The sequence below is a fragment of the Acartia tonsa genome, chromosome 8, assembly GCF_053477335.1.
Source record: "Acartia tonsa isolate MP-2025a chromosome 8, ASM5347733v1, whole genome shotgun sequence".
Classification (NCBI taxonomy): domain Eukaryota; kingdom Metazoa; phylum Arthropoda; class Copepoda; order Calanoida; family Acartiidae; genus Acartia; species Acartia tonsa.
The window spans coordinates 23532516-23538634 of record NC_137267.1 but is presented as its reverse complement, the minus strand read 5'-3'; positions in this window follow the sequence as shown (position 1 = coordinate 23538634).

The following is a 6119-nucleotide window of genomic DNA, read 5'->3' as shown; positions in this document are numbered from 1 at the left end:
GTGGTAGAAAATTTAAATGCTTTCAAATATATGCCATATAAATGTAGTTTAACCAGTTAACCAGGAAAAAATATGCGGTTCACTAAATTAAGTTCAAATGCATTTCGTGAAACTGTTTGTCTCAGGAATACTCATATGAAGTTAAATTCGATAAAACGATTCTAACATGTCGGAAAAAAACTTTACATTAAATAATCATAATAACTTTAAGAACGTTAACTTTAAGAAACAAAATCCAAACTGCCTTATCAGTTTTGTAACTAAATTGTCGTGTTTCAAAAACGTGCTTTAGTCTCTTTGCATTTGACTAGCAGAATCAAAAATGATTATGCGTCTATATATCAAAGGATTTGATATTTTATTAAACAAATTCTCTCATTCGACGGTTAAAAATCTTGAGTACTTTTTAAAATCCTGATTGGCAATATCCAAACTTTTCAAACAAGAATTCTATTCCACACAGGAATTTGAATTTTAAAAAGTCCACATTTTTTTGCACAACGTTTAAATCCAAAAATCTTCAAAAATAAGGCCTTTGAAAAACCCGTTTTTTAAGGCATAATTTTTTGAAATAGTTATTTTTAAACATTTGAAACATAAATGTATCAGAACAGGTTTTCCAAATAATAAATTATTTTGTATAATATTTTTTTCTATTAATAATTGATTTTTTTAAAAGCATATCTCTTAAAAGACCCTGTATTTTTATAGTTCAAACTTTTATACAATTTTGTCATTCGGTTTTGCTAGAAATTTAATGATTAACATTTTGATTCATTAAAATATATCAAACAATTATGAGAAAGTAGGTATTCTTGAAAAAGCAGAAGATACTGACAATTAGCGTCTCGCATATAAAAAAATATTAAATAAAAGTAAGATTAAATTTTGAGTCATTTTTTACTTAAGTACTAAGCATACAATCATAATTTAATAGAACATTAATTCTAATATATTTTTTAACATTAATATTAATAATTCTGAAATCAATAGGACTATTCTAGCATGCTCATATTAGCCATCAGAACTATCCATTACAGATCGATTCACCCGAAAGGTAAAAAAACTTCGCTGCTGAAAAAGTAAAGATGCTTCAAGAGTTTCACATGGAAATTAACACCATAACTCATATAAAAATAAGTCATATAGAATTAAACGGACGGACAGACAGACATTTACTGCTAAAAACTTTAAAATAATAATAAACGTAATACTAATAAACAGTTTCCTTAATACGTCATTGTAGAGTAGTTCGAAGGAATTTTCATAACTTTTAATAAATAAAGGAGATGTTAAATAGACTTTTCTATAATTCGGGTCTGTGCGTCTGTCTGTCAAGGTTTGCTCTTTTAGTTTATTTATGAATTTTAGAATTCTCTTATCGATATGCAATTTTAGTTTATGATTTTTCTAACAGTTAGATATGGTCTAGAAAACATTGCAACTTTGTTTTAGTTACCAGAAAGTCCGTACGTCCATTTAAAACTAGCTGAATTTTTACTTTTTTTACAAAAAAATTTATGATATTTTATACTATTAATCTGATTTTTGAACCAATGATTCCTATGACAACCATTTACAACAGTTTAAGCGAAGCATCTCTATATTCAAGTCCTCAAAATGTATGTAACAGAACCTAGTGGGCACATGTTTAACCTAGGGAAATTCTAACTCTTCCTTTTTCCCTGAAAAAGATTTGTCCTTTTATAACTGTTGTTCAGATGCAGTTTTATTGGTGTTTTAACAATTTAACTACTTAAAAGAGATCTTCAGAGTTAAACAATGAACTATTAATAAAGAAAACCCAATATTCAACTGTCTTGTAATTCGAGTATCTTGTACATTTAGTAACAAGTCAAAATTTCCAATGGGCTTTTTGGGCCATGAATCTATTGGCAGGTTTTTGCTTTAATGTGATGACACCTATTTAAAGACATATTGAACATAAAGGAAACAGTATTGTCCTATGTACACACTATATAAATATACAGAGATGTGGAGCCTATATTAAACATAGTAAATAGTATTGTTCTATGTACACACTATATAAATATACAGAGATGTGGAGCCTATATTAGACACACTATATAAATATACAGAGATTTGGAGCCTATATTAAACATAGTAAATAGTATTGTCCTATGTACACACTATATAAATATACAGAGATGTGGAGCCTATATTAGACACACTATATAAATATACAGAGATTTGGAGCCTATATTAAACATAGTAACAGTATTGTCCTATGTACACACTATATAAATATACAGAGATGTGGAGCCTATATTAAACATAGTAAATAGTATTGTCCTATGTACACACTATATAAATATACAGAGATGTGGAGCCTATATTAGACACACTATATAAATATACAGAGATTTGGAGCCTATATTAAACATAGTAAATAGTATTGTCCTATGTACACACTATATAAATATACAGAGATGTGGAGCCTATATTAGACACACTATATAAATATACAGAGATTTGGAGCCTATATTAAACATAGTAAATAGTATTGTCCTATGTACACACTATATAAATATACAGAGATGTGGAGCCTATATTAGACACACTATATAAATATACAGAGATTTGGAGCCTATATTAAACATAGTAAATAGTATTGTCCTATGTACACACTATATAAATATACAGAGATGTGGAGCCTATATTAGACACACTATATAAATATACAGAGATTTGGAGCCTATATTAAACATAGTAAATAGTATTGACCTATGTACACACTATATAAATATACAGAGATGTGGAGCCTATATTAAACATAGTAAATAGTATTGTCCTATGTACACACACTATATAAATATACAGAGATGTGGAGCCTATATTAAACATAGTAAATAGTATTGTTCTATGTACACACTATATAATAAACAGAGATGTGGAGCCTATATTAAACATAGTAAATAGTATTGTCCTATGTACACAGTACACACTATATAAATATACATAGGTGTGGAGCCTATCCTCCTAACATATATTTTTTTGTCTGTAGATCTCGCTAACTGCTGAACCGATATGGTTTTCCTTTTAAACGAAACTTATTATAGGTCCAGGGAAGGTTTACAACAATTTGGTTTTATATCCATCCCCCCCCCCCCATTTTCCCAAGTGTCGCTAAAGGCCTCTAGGGACATAATTGCTAGTATTTAACATGAAGTAGATAGTATTATTGTACTATGTACACACTGTTCAGTGTATAAAATCCAGAGCTCCACATCCCTGAATGCATGCATACTTGGTATGGTTGTTATTTATGTTTGTTATTCACATTTACCATGTAGCCCTTGATCACTTCTTTGTGTCTTGCTTTCAAATTCAGGCATATAAATATGTTGTACCATTTACATTTTATCTTTTTTAAGAGCAAAGCTTTTCTAAAATTAGTGTCGGTCCGTCCGGCAGTCCGTCCGTAATGGTTGGGTAACTGTTAGCGCTTTTCGTAAATTAAGACATTAAAATTATTCTATCGATTTCAAGCTTTGCACGATGATTCTTATAACAGTCAGGTATGATATAGAAAGCGTATTAACACCATAATCGTTTTTACGTTAGTTCTCTAAAAGTGTTAATGTTCGTGTGTCCTACCGTTTCATAGCTTTGCTTTTATGAAAGTTGTCATCCTTGTTTTTGTTTGCCTGCAGTTTTGGTAAAAAAATTTAGAACAATGACGTATTTGCACATTAGGGTTTTTATTGTTATGTGGTTTTTTCCTTTTTTTTGGCCCAAAAACTCTGGGTACTTTTATAAAATTTTGATTGATTGGTTTGAAACCTTTGCACCAATAATTTCAATCTACAGAAGGGAGATTATTTTATCATCATTATGGATGTATGAATATTAATTTATCGTCTCTTGTCATATCCCTTTCATGTGTAAAATTAATAGTGAATCTTTAAAGCTTGTTGGCATAAAATAATCTCAATAAATTCAATTGTAACTTAAAATAACTTATTAAATCTGTATAGGAAGGAAGGGGACAATGGACTGGTTGTTACACTAGTCCCCAACGTTTTATAAAAACGTTTACTTATTCGTAAGTCTAACAACTTTGGAGACTTCTTTAAATTTTGATTAGTTGGTTCATTAAGATGAGTGTCAAAACGTTTCAACCACTAATTGTAATCTACAGAAGGGGTAATTTTGTGTATTATCAATTGGGATGTATATCAATTTATCGGCTATTGTCTTATCTATTTAGATCCCTGAATTTATACCACAAACATATTTTCATTGTATTTCTTATGTATATTTTAGGCAAGGTTTAAAAAAAGGAGTAAGGGCTTTTCAGTTGTCAAGAAATACGTTTGAGTAAAATCAACAAATTAAAAAAAATATAAAAATCCAAATCTAATTTCAAACCAATCTGTCATCATTCCAACTTTGGGAATTTGAATTTCAACCTAATCCCGACAAATAGTGAAAAGTCATGAGCATAAATGTTTTTACATTCCATAATATTTTGGTTTAACAGCGAATCTTATCGGTTTTAACTTACGTCTGTTGTTTATGTTGAAGGGTACATCCTTGTAATAAAGTAACAGGATGTGTGTTTGTATGTCTGTCTTTTTGTATGTACCGAATGATCTCGGTTACCGCTGAACCGATCGGGTTCTCCTTAACAGGGTAGCTTCTCATAGGTCCCGAAAAGGTTTTAAATTATTTTGGGGGAGGGTACCACCACCCTCCCAAGATAAATCACAAAAAAATCAAAAAAAAATTCACGTATAGAGACTCCTATGCAACATAGCTAGGTATCGTAGAAACTTGAATGGCAACACAGATAGGTATCGTATTATTTTTAAACAAAAACAAACACTTAAAGTGCCACTAGTGGCTTCTAGGGGCGTAGCCGCTAGTAATGGATAAGGCTATGGGCGAAAAAATGTATCTTTCCACCAATTCTTATGTGTAAAAATCTGACATATGAAGATGGTTAATATTTTGGACAAGAAAGGGTTGTGAACTCGCTTCTCTTTTTTGTCGTTGGTATTTTCGATCATTTTCTAAGATTTTATGGGAGGATTTTGAAAACACCAAAAAAACCTATTCAAGCATTATTAATGGCTTTTCCGGCTCAAAAAAAATGTAAACATTATTTTACAGAAATGCTTAACTTTCAAAGAAGCATAGCAAAGACTTTGGATTAATGCCATAAGAACGACAGGATCGAGTAATTTAGATGCTCTGAAAAATATTTTTTTTGGGATATTTAAAAAATCCTTGCAATTTTATTTAAAAAAGGATGATAACATCCATAATAGCAAAGCTCTGAAACGTTAGGACAAACGAACATTAACAAGTATAGAGTGTCAGAACTGAAAAAGCAGAATATAAATGTATCTAAACAAAATTGTAAGCAAATTTGTAGCAAACTGCTGAAATGCAGAATTATTACACTAGTCCGCAACGTTTTATAGTAATGTTTTCTAATTCGTTGACTTAACAACTTTGGGGACTTTTATTGAATTTTTAATTGTTGGTTCAAGTCAAGTAAGTGTCCAAACGTTTCAACCCCTAATTGTAATCTAAAGAAGGGATAATTTTGTGTATCATCATTGGAGAATGTATAATGTATATGAATTTATTGGGCATTGTTCCTGCAAGATAATAGTGTTTAAAAGATTAATACTTCAATCAATAATTTATTAAATTTTAATTTTCAAATGTATAGATGTTGTCATCCTTTATAATTTCACAAAGCTGTACACTGTAATTAAAGTCAAACAAATCAATCCACTTTTTAAATTTTTATTTCTTTCCACTTGGAAATTCCAAATGTGCAATAAAACTTTTTAAATTATTATAACAACATCCATAAAAGTAAAGCACAAAGACTAGAGTTATAAATGAATAGTTATTTATCGTACTATAGATAGGTATTCGCGGATATTAAAATAAAAAATTATAAGATAAAGGAGTTTATATAACACCAAGGTGCCGAAGGCTGGAATTGATTTTATGATTTAGGATAGCTTATTAACACATAAATCTACTATTAATTTCTTTATAATACTTTAAGGTCAGCCAGTATAATATATAGAAGTACATCACTACCTCATATATTTAGTTACTTAGAAAATCACAAT